A 16,463-nucleotide genomic window follows, 5' to 3' on the forward strand; every position below is an offset into this window, starting at 1 on the left:
TGTCCTAAATGTTTACAACTGGCATTAGTTACCTAATTTATGGTCATACACAAACATAAAAATGTTGTGGAAGAATATATAAATGACAAAGGGAAATGGGTCATAATGTACTAGGTGAAAATTCAGGATCAGAATATTATAAATTAAAATTGTGTGTGTGTGTGTATGAAAAACCAAAAAGAACATTCTGCATTTCTAAATTTCCTCTAGAGAACATTCATTACTTTTATAGTTGGGAGAGAAAAAAATCCCTTATTTTGAAATGAATTTCTCAAAATGTCACTTCTTGTCAGGATGCAGCTAAGGAGGAGTTCCATGTCCGGCAAGGGAGGGGAAAAAAAAGTCATGAGGGACAGCACTCAATAAACACCTAATTTTGTTTCTGATCTCGTGCCTGTTTGAAGCACTCACACTTGCTTGGACCCAGTTAGATAAATCATCTCCTCTGAAACAGTCACAGTTTCCACCAGCTGTTTTGGATGTTTGAGGTTATGTTTTTGTTTCTGGTGAGCTGCACTGCCTATCCCTGGAGCTGGCTCAGGAACAATTGTAAAGGAAGTCTTTGAGGCCAACTCAGAGGAAAGCTGCTAATCTCTTGACATCCACAGGCATCTCAGAGGCAGTTCCATCTTGCTGTTGCCGTGTTTCTTCCCTGGCAGGTATCTTGGTGACAGAATGATGGCCACATCTTGGGTCTGCTTGTTGGATGGAGATCCATGACCACAAGTGATCACTCCTCCCGAGACAACAGGCATGTTTGACTGCGAAGATGTGAGTGGCAAGCCCTGTGCTGGGAATGCTTGCAAACCTTCTCTGGGTTCTGTTTTCCATGCTGTAATTCTTTTCCATGCGTTCAGGGTTTGTGAGTGCTCTGGCAGGAAGCTATTTATCATTGAAAGCCACCAAAGGAGGGCTGCTGTAAGAGTTCGGAGACTTTCCTTTGAGTTAGAAGCCATGGGTTCTCAATGCATGATGTGGCAGAGTTTCTGGAAACTGATTTGGGGAAGAGGAAGCTGACTTACGTGGGAGTCACCATCTCGGTTGTCAGTCTCTGGCACCCCGTCCCCTTTTCAAAGAAAAGAAAAATGGTGACACTTCTAGTGGGAGCAGGATTTAGCGAAATATATTCTAGAATGGAGTGAAATTTTACCTGACTTTGGAAACTCACCTTTGCAGGTCATTATTACTTGTTTTAGTTTAGTATTACTTCAAGGGTGCTTTGCTATCCTTGCTGCCCTTCTTCTTTTTTCTTTCATACTATTTGGAGGCAGACTAATTAGACCCAACCTTTTTATTTTTCTCTTAAAGGCTATTTGCAAATGGCCATTTAATTGAGCACCTATGTGAGCCAGCTACAGTGCATGGTAACCAAGAAGACTGTTATAAAGAGCAGCAGAGGCCTGGTGCATGACATTCATGCACTGGGTGTGGGGTGGGGTGGGGAGGGTTGTCCCTCAGCCCAGCCTGTGCCCTCTCGCAGTCCTGGACCCCTCGGGGGATGTCCACCTGCTGGCTTAGGCAGGTGGACATCCCCCGAGGGGTCCTTAGTGCTGCTGCGGAGGCGAGAGAGACTCCCATCACTGCCGCTGTGCTTGCCAGCCGTGAGCCCAGCTTCTGGTTAAGTGGTGCTCCCGCTTTGGGAGCACATTGACCACCAGGGGGAAGCTCCTGTGCCGAGTGTCTGCCTCCTGGTGGTCAGTGCGTGTCATAGTGACCAGTTGTTTCGCCATTCGGTCGATTTGCATATTAGCCTTTTATTATATAGGATAGTTCTTATATTCAGGGAGCTCACAGAGGAAATAAAAGAGGGCAGGTAAGCAGTGATGGGGCTAAGTGCTATGTTAAAAAAGTGATTTGTTAGAGGAAATTTTATTCTGTAGAACCTTAGAAAGGCTGGCAAAGCTGTAGGCCTGACAGGTCCGTCCACCTTAAAAGAACCAGGAGAGCAGTTGGTTAATTAAACATTCCAGACCAGAGCAATGCATGAGTTTGCTGGTAGAATTCCATCAGTCAAAACTCTTTCAGTAGCGAGTGTTAGAAACTCAGCTAAGTTCAGGAATATTCTAACTTCAGACCCTTCCTGGATCTACATGATATCAGGAGTATGTCTCTCATCTCTTGGCTGAGTTTTCTTCAGTGTTGGTGTCACTCTCTGCCACTCTTTTCTCTGGTGACAATGGCCACCAGAAGCCTCAGATCTACTTCCCATCAGTTTGGCAACCCCAGAAGGAAAAGATGGTGCCTGTCACAACAGTTTCAACAGTCATCCAGGAATGATTCTCATTGGATCAACTTGGGTCATGCCAGCTCTTAACCAATCATTGTGGGATGAGTGTGGTGCACATTTTTCAGACAGATCTGAGTTTGGGGTTCTCCCTTGTGCCTAGGGGGTGAGGTCTGTCTTATTTGAATTATAAGAACTGAGATCTAATGAATGGTAGCTCCCCAAGGAAAATGAGCTATTTATAGAAGAATTAATAAATTCTTGGCAGGCAGTTTCACCACAAGGCCCCTGATGTTCTTTTCTTGAAGAATTATTATTGTTTGAATTGTCCTAAGTCATCAGAATGGTTCTGGTAACTTTCATCCTCAATACAGAAGGGATTGGAGTTTTGATTTTCTGATTTTTCCCCCCAGAGGTTCTTTCATCCTTTTCTACATTTCCCTGCATATCAATGAGATCTTCCCTTCTAGGGGTTTATGGAAAGGTGCCCCTTCTCCTCCAGAACAATGGAGCCTACTTCTATTATGTTTGTGTGACTAAGAGGGTAACTCAAGTATTTAGTGCTGTTGTTCTCAAGGTTATGATCCCCACTATTACCTAGAAACTTGTCAGAAATGCAAATTTTTTGCCCCCATCCCATACCTACTTAATTCAAAACTCTGGGGGTTGAGCCTAGAGACCTAGGCTTTAACAAATTCTCTGGGTGATTCTGATATAAGCTCAAGTTTTGAAACCACTGATTAAGGGAACAGCCCAGTACAGTCTTCTCTAGGAAGACTCAGAGGCCATCAAGACATTTCTGCTATATATTCTACCTCCCTAGGCTCCTGACACTAAAGGAAAGATTCTTTATCTCCTGATGTCTTTTGCTGGAGGTGCAGAGATTATTTTGTGCTTAGAGTAGGAACTTGGCAGTGAGCTGCAGCTGAGAGTCCCTCCGTAGATTCCTGTTGGCCACACATCAAGAAATAAATGTTCCTGAAGATGTTGCAGCTTCCAGGCCCATCTTATGCTAAAAACTTTGGAAATCTTTCTAATTCTATGAGGGGATATAGATCTGACAGAGCTCTGCTACTGATCAGAGAGTCTGCAAATCACATATTCATGTGATTATGTAATCACCCAGTATAATAATACTGGGTTGGCTGCTGGACATACAATTGCCACAAAACAGACATGCTTCCTGCCCTCACGGAGCACAAGGTCTAGTAAAAGACAAAGACATGTAATAGGCATTAACAGTAGATTGTGATTTCATGGGGGAAAAATACAGGTGTTTGGGAGTTCATTGCAGGCCACCTGACCCAGACTAAACTGTTCAGGAAAGTCTTGTCAGGGGAAGGTTTGTCTAAACTGGGACCTAATGGGTGAATAGTCATTGTTTGGCCAAGAAAAGAAGAAGAGAATGACAAGCAGCATGTACAAAAGCCTGTAACTGAGGGAGAATTTGGTGGCTTCAAGGAACTAGAAAAAACTCATCATGGCTGGACTGTAAAGTTTGAAGGGAGGCAAAGGTGAGGGGTAAGAGGGTGGTATGGGCCAAATTCTGCTCGTCATATTTACTCATTTGGACCTTCTTATACTAAGAGCGGTAGTAATCCACTTAAGAGTTTTTAGCTGAAGAAGTGAGAAGATTTGATTTGTTTCATAATGAGCATTTGAAAATAGATTGGGGATGAAGTAGGGCAGAGTCCTAGATCACAACCAGAAGCACAGTCAGAAGGCCATTGTGATAATGAAATAAAAGATGGTGGTTCATTGGCCTAGGACAGTGATGGTGAACCTATGACACTCATTTTTTTGGTTGATTTTTCTTTGTTAAATGGCATTTAAATACATAAAATAAATATCAGAAATATAAGTCTTTGTTTTACTATGGTTGCAAATATCAAAAAATTTCTATATGTGACACGGCACCAGAATTAAGTTAAGGTTTTTCAAAATGCTGACAAGCCGAGCTCAAAAGGTTCGCCATCACTGGCCTAGGATCATGGAAATGGGGTTGAAGAGCAGTGAATTAATTTGGGAACTGCTGTGTGGTTCAAGTGTGGGCCAAAGGAAAGAAAATTCAAATGACTCCTAGTTTGCCAACTTGGATAACAAATGCATAGAGGTACCATTTGCTGTAGAGGAGGCATGAGTCTCTAGGACAGGGGTGGGCAACCCCTGGCACGCATGCCAAACATGGCACACCAGTAACTTTTGCTGGCACGCGAAACCCTTTCTTATAGTCTTCCATTTACATTTTTTTTCTTAATATCGACTTTTTTATTTTTCAGATAAATTCAGTGTAGGTGCATCTTAGATAAATAAATAATTTTACATAACAAGTTATCTTAAAGACCATAGACATGGATTGACGAGAGAGGGGAAGAGCAATTTCTATGCCTCTGCCTTAACTCTCCCTGCCTTCCTAGATCTGACCAGTGTTTTGGTTTCATCCACATACGCTTGTGAATCTTTGTTCTCAGTAATGCATTTTGTTAAGTCTCGTAATCGGAGTAGCCTGACGGATGAAAGTAGTAGCCCGTGCATATCTCTGAAGGTCATGAAATATAAACCTGACGTAAAATCTCTGTCATCAGTGATGCAGCGGCAAAAGTCCCACTGATAATATCAAACAGTCATAAAGTTTTCTGTCGGACTATCAGTGTACATGTATACATTAAAAAATAAATGTATTTTTCATCATCATATACTGTGTTTTTGTCGCTCGAATGAATTTTATTATTTCTTCAAGGTTCTTCACATACGTACACCTTAAGAGATATCAAGTAGGCGTAACATGTTCTCAAAAAATTAGGGTTGGCACGCAGAAGAATTTTGAGTCAGAGATTTTGCTGGTTTTGGCACGCACTCACAAAAAGGTTGCCCACCCCTGCTCTAGGAGAATGTCATGAGTTTAATTTTAGACAAGTTGAATTTGTAAAATGCCCAAGAGGAGATATTCAATATGTACTTGCTGTCCAGGTCTGAGCTCAGACAGGTGGTCTAGGTGAGAATAAGTATTTGACAGTCATCAACATATGAATGACACTAAAGCCAAGAAGCACATGAGCCCTCCTAGGAAGAGTGAGTGGGAAGAGGAGGTCTTAGAGCCCCAAGAGCTCCAGGGTAAAGAGGTCGGCAGAGGAAGAGAAGACTGAAGAGGCAACTGAAGAATGGTCAGGGGAGGTCGGAGGACAATCAGCACATAGGATGTGCTAGACGTCATGGAGGCCAAGAAAAACAGGCTTCACTGCTTTCTAAAAGTACAAGATTGTAATGTCTTAGTTCTGTACCTGAGATCAGGCCAGGTCATCTCCAGGAAGTCGTGCAGTGCTACCCTTCACTTGCCAGAATCCTCTGTCTCTACTCCAGACGGGTTCATTCACGGAGGCACTTTTCAGGAAACATTGCTTTCCTGTAATTATTTTCTTAGACAGATAAAATAGCACTTGCTGAATCATAATTTACTTAAGGAGACCCCATCCCACACTTTCTTTCAGCTTGCTGTCTCTTCCTAAGTGAAATCAATTAGATTCCTCACATATTTTCCTCTCCTTATCTTATCTCACTCCACTTTCAGGTCACTGTATTTCACGGTGCCTCTGACCCCCAGTGTGCTTTTAGACAGATGGCCACAGACAGATGTGCACTTTGCAGTTTAAGTTACCCAAATGTTGTGGTGGCAGTAGCACCTCTTCTGGTACCCAACTGTAATAGTGCTTTGTGGCCAACCTGAATCTTTAGCCACTAATGACTTCCCCAATTGAATTAGTATTTTTCTCCTCTTTTTCTTTCTCTTTCTACAGCTGGAAACTCCTGGGAGTAATTTTGGCGAGAATTAGATATGCACAGCTGATACTTCCAGCTGCACATTCTTTGGTTCTCTTTGTCTCTCCAAAAGCTCTCGGTGTTCTTACAATTTATTCAAGTGGAGAGCAGTAGGAATGGTGGCCCACCCGTATATTCTTTAAAAGCATTAAAAATGATTCTAAATTTCTGTGGCCAATGCTGTCAGCGGAAGCAAGTAGGGAGAATATTTCAAAATATATTGAGAGTCCAAATGAATATAATTCTTGGCAATTCACATTTTGGTTTTTAATTATTAGGTTATTAGTAAAATGGCTATGGCATGGTAGGTCTAATTATGCAGTTCAGTATATAAAAAAGATATAGTATTTTTCAAAATTTTTTATCCTGCTCTACAATATGCCATGAAGACCAAAGATCTAACAGAATCTAATATGGTGAAAATATGGGAATTCATTCAGGGCATTAGGAATAGCCCTCCAGGCTGATGAGTCCCAAATCTACTTCTCCTGGCCTGTCTTCTCCCCTGAAGCTTATCCATTGTCTCTATCCATTGACCCTTTTAACCTAAATGTCTTGCTAGCACTATCTCAAAGTCCATAGATTCCCGCTGAGCTTGTTTTTCCCTTCTCTAAGCATACTTCCTCTTACATTTTTTCTCGTTTCCATCAGCTCTCCTGACCTCTCACTCAAGGCCTCTGAGTTGTCTTTGACTCTTTCTTCACCTGTACTTTTGCTACCCAGTCAGCTGCTCAGGTGCTCCTGGTCTTGCTACCGAGTCACCCTTGCCCTCTTTTCCTCTTACTGTGGTTAGACCAGTCTGGATCCACATATTTTCATTGTTGTGGAACTATAAACATGTCCTAAGCACTAAGTGGTTCTTCTTCCTTCTGTCTGTTCTCCTTTGAATCCATCACATAAAGAGATGGCAAATTAATTTTCTAAAACACTGTATTTCATCCCAGTGCTTTCCTATTCTAAAGGATTCTAAAGCTTCCTATTAACTGCATGGTGAGTCCCACACCTCCCGCCAAAAGACTTTAAAATCCTTGCATAATCTCTTCAGCTCCCCACTGGGATAACATTAGTGCAGCCACTCATTTTTTTATCTTCATTTTTCCAGATTGTCAAAATAATTCTGAGTCTTTCTGTCATTGAATGTGTTTCTTATCCAGCACAGTTTAATGTCAGTGCATATGCAAGTATATACCTTGGCATGTGACTTGGTTGTTGACAACTACCATTAAATATGATGAAATAAGAACACAAGGGAAAGCCCTATAGAGTTCTGTAGGAATTATTATTATTATTATTATTATTATTATTATTATTATTATTATTATTAACTCTGGACTAAGGTTGCCTTTGGTATCAGAAAATGATGCTTTACCTTCCGTTGTATCCTTACCTAAACATTAAATGGCTCTTTGGACATTTCTTTATTCATTCATCAAACATTGATTGAGCACCCTCATCCCCAAACACAATTCTTTTCTCTTTGAATAGGTAAAGCTGCTTAGAATCCACTTGTTTCATGAAATACTTAGGTCATCTTCTATTTGTTTGTTTACATTTGAGGGATTTGTCAGTGGTAAAAGCTGTTGATGGGTGTTGACTCCGGTGTAGAAAGTTGGACACTTGTTTTGACATCTAAGAAATAACTCTCATTTATCTATATTATTCTGGTTCCTATTGCTACATAACAAACACCACTCCAAACACAGTGACATCATGCCATGGCTATTTTAGCATGCTTTGGGGGCAGGAATTTGGAAAGGAGGGAGTGAGGATGACTTATTTGAGCCTCCCCTCCCCTCCCCCATGTCTGAGGCCTCAGCTGAGAAGACTCAAAGTCTGAGGTTGACTAGACAGCTGGGGACTAGAGTCATCTGGGAACTTGTTCACTTGCATATTTGACACCTGGGTGAGGAGGACTTGACAACTGGGACAGCCAGCTGGAGTATTTTCATGTGGCCTCCCTGTGGGGTTTGGCTTCCTCACAGCATGGAATACTCAAGCGAGCCAGACTTCTCACCTGCTAGCTCAGCGCTCCAGTGATGACTGTCCCCCGTGAACAGGATGGCACTGCATTTTCCTCTTCAGCCAAGCCCCAGGAGTCACGTAGCTGCACTTCCAACATACTTTATTGGGTACAGTGAGTCACAAATTACCCAGGTTCAAAAACAGGAGAAACAGACCCTACCTATCACTAGGAAGGATACCAATGAATTTGAAGATATGCTTTAAAATTGCCACATGTGCCCGGCTGGCATGGCTCATCGTGGTTAAACATCGACCTATGAACTAGGAGGTCACAGTTCGATTTCCAGTCAGGGCACATGCCCAGGTTGCGGGCTTGACCCCTAGTAGGGGGCGTGCAGGAGGCAGCCAATCAATGATTCTCTCTCATTGGTGTTTCTCTCTCTCCCTTTCCCTTCTTCTCTGAAATAATAATAAAAATATATTTTAAAAAATTGCCAGATATATAAATTGAGGAGTGAGCTGTAGCTCCTGCCTTTGGAAACATGACCAGGGTTGGTGTGTGGGGCACTGTGCTGTCCAGTGCTGGTATGTCAGGGTAAAAATAATCCAAAGAAGAAATAGTAACACTCTCTATATACTTATCAAAATTTGGCTAGAGCTTGGTGTTGTTGAGGTTTGAGCCTTATTTATTTATAAAGAGAAGTCCATAAGAGCATATTTTTTTCTTTTTCCCTTCTTTAATAGGCTAGAATTGATATTTCTTTTAAGTCTTAAAAAAGGTGCTTCTGAGAGTTTCAACATTTGGCAGCTGGTAGTAAGTGGGAAATGCCATAACATAAACCTTGGTTTTGGTTAAGAGGCAGGTGGTATTTTTGGAGAAGTCGGTGTCAACCACCGACTGCAGCCACACTGACCACCTCCAGCCCATCTGCAGAGACATTTCTGTCTCTGGCAAGTAAAGCCCCCTCCTTCTCCCTGCTTTGACTGCCTCCCCGAGTTCCCCTTTTCTTTGACCTTGAGTTTCAACTTGACGAGTTGTCAAGAGGACAGGGTCACTGGATTCTACCTGTAAAGAACTTCAGAGGCTGTAGCTGTGGACAGAGGCAATTTTCTGCTCTTATAACATTTGTTCACATTCATTAAACAAATATTCATTGAGAGCCTTTTATGTCCCAAACATTGTGCTAGAAAATATAATTACAAAAAATTGAGCAAAATCAGATAGTGCCTGTGTGGAGCTGAGATGGCAAGGAACACTGAAATTGCAATGTGTCCAGATACAAAGGAGATATGTGAGGTTCTTTGAAAGCTTATGCTCAGGGGGTTTGACATTGGGAGGTGGGGGAAGGTTTCCTGAGTAAGAATTTGAGCTAAGGGCTGAGGCATGAATAAATAATAATTGGGAAGTGAAGGAAGAGTGATCCAAGTAGAGAGAACAGCCTGTGGAAGGAAGGGACAGGATGAGTTGAAAGGATAAGAAAAGGATGAGAAAAGGCCAGTGTGAGGAAGAGTGGAGTAGAAGGTGTGGCTGGTGCGGAGGGTAGAAGCCATATTGTATGAAGCCTGGAAACCACGATCATGATATCAGTCAGGGTTCTCTACAGAAATGAAACCAATAGTACATATATACCATTTATATATAAACAGAACCAATAGGATATATAACATATATATATATACCTTATATATCTTACATAATAGAATACATAGCATATATATCCTCTATATCTTACACATTATATATAATTTTAATAATATAATATTATAAATAATATGACATTAATCCTACATAAATATATTAATTTATATATCTATCTATATACCTATCTATATATCTCTATTTCTATATTTATCTATCTATCTATCTATCTATCTATCTATCTATCTATCTATCTATCTATTAAGAGAGCTGGCAAGTCTGAAGTCTATAAGACGGAAAGGCAGGCAGGCAAAAGTTGATGCTATAATCTTGAACCAGAATTTCTTCTTTTCTGAGAAACTTTCAGTTTTGCTTTTAAGGCCTTCAAATGATTGAACAAGGGCCACTACATAATTGAGGTAATCTTCTTTGTTTAAAGTTGACTGACTGTAGATGTGAGGCACATCTAAAAATATCTTCACAGCAACACCTAGATTAGAAGGCAACTACTGGGTACAATGGCCTAGACAACATGAAATACAAAACTAGCCTTCATACATGGCAAGAAGCTTTATGTTGATCCTAAGAGGAATGGAAAGCACGTGAAGAATTTTAGGCAGAGATGGAATGATTAAATTTGTATTTCCCAAATGTGCTCTGTGCAGTAAGAAGAAGGTTTGTGTATATGACCATTCCAGGTTCCTGTGATGGTCATAAGGCACATTAGATCATTCGTGGACTCTTCCAGGAGACATCTCTATCCTACATGGTGCCCGGGCATTGAATTGGTCAGATACCTTTTAAAATTACCTCTCAGGCAGGACTTATGATGCTGGGTTTTATTTTGTGTTGACTTCTCTTTCTCTCCAATGAGACTGGATGTCCTTTGGAGGCAGGGAGCATATCTTGTTCGCCAAAGCATTCCTAGTACCTAGAGCAGTGCCAGGCATGTACCCAGGAAGCGTTGGTGGTTGGTTTCATATTCACCCAAAAGCACCTTATGCAGAATCAAGGAATAACAGTCTGTAATTCTGCATAGCAGAAAACTAACGCTAACATGAAAATTGTTATGATTTTACTTCTAGTTTTTTTTTTTCTTGGCATAATATATAGTTGCTCTTTTACTTACTTTACATAGCTTGCCTATTTTGGAATATGATAATTTCTTAAATAAACTTTTTATGTTGAAATAATTTTAGATTTACAAAAAAGTTGTCGAGAGACAATGGAGAGTTCTCATAAGCCCATCACCCAATTGTCCTAATGTTAACATCTTACATTACAAAATGAAGAAACTGACATTGGTACTTTACCACTAATGGAATTCTAGACTTTGTCTTTCAATAGTTTTTTTTTTCTATTTTCAAAATTGATTTTTAGAGAGAGGAAGAAAGAGAGAGAAACACTAATTGGTTGCCTCCTGCACTGTGTCCTGACTGAGGATCAAACCCATGACCTATGTATGTGCCCTGATTGGGTATTGAACCCACCACCTTTTGGTGTATGGGATGATACTCTAACCCACTGAGCCATACTGGCCAGGGCACCAGTTTTTTCCTTCCATTAACGCTCTCTTCCTGTTCCAGGGCCCAGTCCAGAACACTGCGCTGCATTTAGTTGTCATGTCTCCACTGGTCTGTGACAGTTTCTCAGTCTTCCCTTGTTTTTCATGACTGTCAGTCTGAAAGAGTAGTACTGATCTTTTCTTATAATGAGACTGAGGTGATGGGTTTTTTGGAAGAATACCACAGAGGTAGAGTGTCCTTCTTGTCACATCATATGACAGGGTACACAGTATCCACGTGATATCTCTGAGGATGTTAACCTTCACCACTTGGCTAAGATAACATTGCCAGGCAGTTCTCCCCACTGCGAAGTCATTACTTTCCCACTTCCCTACTGTGTTCTTTGGAAGTGAGTCACTAAGCTTACGCATCCCCAAGCAGGGAGCAGCGAGGAAAGAAGCTCTACCTCCTGAGACGGGGAGTATGTGCATACCTTGCTGAGAATGCTGCTGGAAGGAAGATTTGTCTCTTTTTGTCCATTTATTTACTCATTGGCTTATATCTCAGTATGGACTCATATATATTTTATACTTTGGGTTATAATCCTATAAAATGTTACTTATTTTGTTGCTTAAATTGTTCCAGCTTTGTTCACGGGGAACTCTTTCAGGTTGGTTCTTGTGTCCTTTTTCATGCCCCATCTTATGTTTTATTTTTATTTTTTTGAGCACTTCTCTCTTTCCTGGTATGACAAGATGCTCCAGGTACATCTTGTGTTTTCCATGCTCCAGTCCTAGAAACAGCCATTTCTTCACGGAGCACTGGTTCCTTTTATGGTTAAATAGTATTTAGAAACCAGTGGTTTCTGGTGCTGGGTATGCACATTGCTCTTGGGTCTCATTGCTCCTAGGCCCTGTCTGCAGATGGGAATATCTGTGTAATACTAGCCGTATAAGCACACATCTATAGTTATTTCTGTATCCTTTAATCTGAGTATATATTAAGCTAAATATGAGTTTATAGTGGTGTCTCTGACTCTAATCCACACCACAGGATTCATACTAGCCTTTCTTGCTTGCTTATCTGTAACTCTCTCCCACATAGAAAACCCTACTCCCACTGTCCACTGTCCATTTGTTCAACCATGATACAAATGTAAAGCAGTTTCAGAATTATTATCCTGTGCCCCCATGAGAAACAAATTTAGCAACTTGTGTACAGTGTTTATGTATGGGATCTTTGCTTTTACTGCAGCCATTTTTTAGAAGGAAGTGGTGTAACATAATGGCTGAGAAGTCTCCAAAGCCCTCTTGCGTGGGTTCAAACCCTGGCCCCCCCACTTAGTAGCTGAATAAAGTTGAATGAATTACTGTCCTCTCAGATTTCTCATCTTTAGAATGGGGATAGTAATGGTATTTACTTCACCAGGTTGTTTGAGGGTTAAATGATTTAATGTTTGTTAAGTGCTTAGAATTTTTTTGCATATAGTAAGCACTATTTAAGTGGTAATCTCTTATTGTTAGGGCAGAAATAAAGTCTATTTTAATTGCTATCAGTATAATGCCAGGTATATTGGGGCACCATATACTTTTCAATTCTCTCTACTTAAGAATCTTCTTATAGCACTCAGCAAAGGGATTGCTGCATAACTTCTTTCTGTATCTTCTTCTATTCAGCCATTCGTGTTATCTGGAGTTAATTTATGATTCATTTCTTCTGCAGTTTTAAGAAAAGTTATTGATTTAAGAAAGGAAGGGAGAGGGAGAGATAGAAACATCAATGATGTTTTGATCAGCTGCCTCCTGCAACCACCCTCCTGCGCCGCCCCCCCCCCCGCCCCCCCCCCCCCCCATACTGGGGATTGAGCCCACAGTCCAGGCATGTGCCCTGACCAGGAATCGAATGGTGACCTGGTTCATAGGTTGACACTGAACAACTGAGCCACACCAGCCAGGCTCTTCGGCAGTTTTTTGATTTAGAAAACATAGATTTAAGTCCAAGATTTTTAATGTATGAACCCCAGGACTTTGGCCCTCTTGAGATCATGGGTCATACCTTCTCTCTAACTTTGTCCCCAGCATCTAGAGCATTGCTAGAATAATGAATGAAGGATTGAGTCATGGTGACTGAGGAGTCCAGCAGTCTCAGCCATGTGTTAATTACTGCCTTATTAGTCTATAGTTAAACCTGGTTTCTTAGTGGTTATCACTGCCTGGAAAATCAGATTTTTCTAAACCTTGAAATAGAGATTGGGGGCTTCACTCAAAACATTTATGATAATATTCTACCTATTGTTATTAACATTGTACAGCAAAACGTCTGTTGTGTCTGCCCAGTGGTAGTCAGCACTTCTGGGCAGCATCGTGTGTTACGGGCACTATAATTAGGCTTCACTGAGCCCAGCTGCAGCTGCGTCAGCAGTGTCTTAAACTATTTTTCACATGAGGTTCAATAAAATACAATATGTATTTTCCCCACCATCTTCCCTGCATACTACAAAGGAAAAAAAAAAGCCCAACAACCAAAAAACAAAAACAGAAAACCCACATGAACCAAAACCACATACACATAGAGGTGCTTTTGAAGGTAAATTAATTTGATGTAGGGTTACTAACTGTGTCATGGCTAGTCATTTCTGAATCATTAAAATACAAAATCAAGCCAAAGCTGATGCCTAATCCTATAAGTCAGCTTAGCTGTTTTATATAATGTCCTGCCCCATAAAAACAGAGCAAACACTTGTTTTGGCAAAAATTCTGTGCAAATACCTTGGGATCAAATGCCTTCTTTCCCCTTATTTTAATTATCTTAAGGCATTGCAGATTTCAGGATTCGTGTTTGGAATCGCAGCCAAATATAAGGTGAGATGTTCAAATCCAGGTGGCCCGAAGTCAGTGGACATCATGCAACTGCCTGGGGACCTGCAAAGGGCAGACAGGCACTATGCTAACTATAGTCAATAGCCTGGCAATTGAGGTCAAAACAGCTGGCCATCACTTAGCAATGACCACTGAGCTACTTTAATCTATTGCTGGGGTTTTACTTCTCACCCACCATCAGACACTCAGGCCTCGGGCCTGGTTTCCCCTTGCTTTGTGAAGGTGGGTGATTTCTATGAGATACACCGCCTCTTGGTCTCCATTTCTTTACATGAAGAAAGTCATCCCAAACACTTTTCTGGGCTTTTTTTCTTCTAAGCCTGATCCCTACCTATTCTTTTTATAGCTGAGGAGGCTGTGAAGGGTAGAAGTACTTATGGTTATTGTCATTTGAGTAGAACAAAGAAGAGACCAAGAGTAGGCAACATTCAACACCCAGGTCTCCGAGGGCCTGGAACACAGATGGAGCCCAGCACCCGCTGTGGGACGTCCAGGTGGGAGAGGCCTCAGGACTGTGCACAGCTGTGCCGCCACAGTGGTTAACCTCCCACAGGGGAATTGGTGTGCGGCGGGCAGCAGTAGTTACCAGGGGAAATGATTTGGCCCTTTCTGGGGGGAATTTGGTGTAAAACAGAGCTATGTATATAATACTTTTTATTGAGTTGCTCAACATACTTCATAGAACAAGAAACCTTCCTGGCAAGGAGCAGGTCTCCATGTTTCACCAAGAGGGAAATCAATTCAGTTTGCCCTAGGCCTCACAGTCGCTCAGAGGGTGGCGGAATCTAGAAGAAAGCATGGCTCTCACAACTCAGAGCCTGTGAACTCCCAGACCCGGCTTACTGACCGGATCATCTTGTTTGAGGCCAGTTATGAACTGGCCAACCTGCCCTCTTAACTCACCAGGCCTCCAGGCCCAGCAGCCCATCTGGACAGTTATCTGGAACCTCTTTTTATCATCTGGCCCAGATTCCCGACTTTCCCCCATCTTCCATGTCTGTCTCTAGCCTCATGAGAGACATCTGTTCCCCCTCTATTCTTCATCATGGTCACCAGGTAGTGGCTCCTGTTGTCCCGGGGAGGGGGAGGGGATCTTGGCTCATTTCCCCTTTAATGACATAATGTTTGATGGAAAACATTCTCCCTTCCAAAGGCCTATAACTAAATCATAGGCGAATTGTTATTTTGAGAGAATGGTCACATTACAGTATAAATAAGCAGTGACCAACTCATAGAGTGGGGTGCTGGGATTACAGTTTGTCAGCTCAGGGGAAGGAAGGACGGGCTCGTCTGCCTCATTGGCTAGATGGAGGTTCATCAGCCCTGTCCTGGCCAGACCCAGGCTGCTGAGCAATATGGGCCACAATAACGTGGAGGAAACCCAAGCCACAGCCAGAGATGTAAGCCTCTAGTCCTTGTCCTCCTGTGATCTGCTTCTCCTGCCTTCACTCTAGACTGTAAGAATGCAAGAGGCAGGTGGTAACGTGTGATGGAGCAAAATAGGCGTCAGAGTCAATAGATCTGAGTTCAGAATCAGGGTCAAATGGGAACTGAAAACATCTAACTGGCAGGATTGCTATAAAGATTAGAAATAACCTGTGCATTGCCTGGCACACAATGGCGTTTGATTAACTGCAGTTTCACCAATAGTGAACAAGCACTGCTAGACCAATGATGACAGTGCTGCAGACCGAAGAGTTTAATGAATCCACTTCTGTATCCCTAAGTCCCTTTAAAACATGCACCATTCTTTAAAATATTTTTCTTGGGGTCCTAAAACGAATGCATGTTCAATGTCATTTGTAAAATCCAGAAATTAGTTCCACAATTTTTATTTAGGGAATTTACTTCTTCGATATATGGATTTAAATAAAATTCATTTTATGATTCATTTTATGGAATTATTAGTGGCTTGGTGCACGAAATTCATGCAAGGAGGGGGGGTGTCCCTCAGCCTGGCCTACACCCTCTCTAATATGGGACCCCTTGGGGGATGTCTGATTGCTGGTTAAACTGCAATCTGGGTCTGCTGACTCCTAACCACTCGCCTGCTTGCTGGCCTGAATCCCCTGACTTCCTCTCCCTGCCAGCCTGATCCCCCTAACTGTCCTCCCCTGCCAGCCTGATCCCCTTAACTGCTCTCCCCTGCTGGCCTGATCACCCCTAACTGCTTCTGCCTTGGCCCCGCCACCATGTCTGGAAGGACGTCCAGTCTAATTAGCATATTATCCTTTTATTAGTATAGATATCCTGTTTCTTCTCTCTTAATATTATAATAAGAAAAGCCTCTTTTCTTAAGTATCTTATTTCCATGTAACAAGAAATTTCTGCAAATGTCCTCTTTCTAATGTGTGTGTTTACTCAATCCAGAAGCAAATTCTTAGGAAGGTGTGAGAATTTACTAAATGCGTTCAGTTTTATAACCAAAAGGAAGCACA

This window comes from Myotis daubentonii, chromosome 6 (assembly GCF_963259705.1).
Source record: "Myotis daubentonii chromosome 6, mMyoDau2.1, whole genome shotgun sequence".
Taxonomy (NCBI): domain Eukaryota; kingdom Metazoa; phylum Chordata; class Mammalia; order Chiroptera; family Vespertilionidae; genus Myotis; species Myotis daubentonii.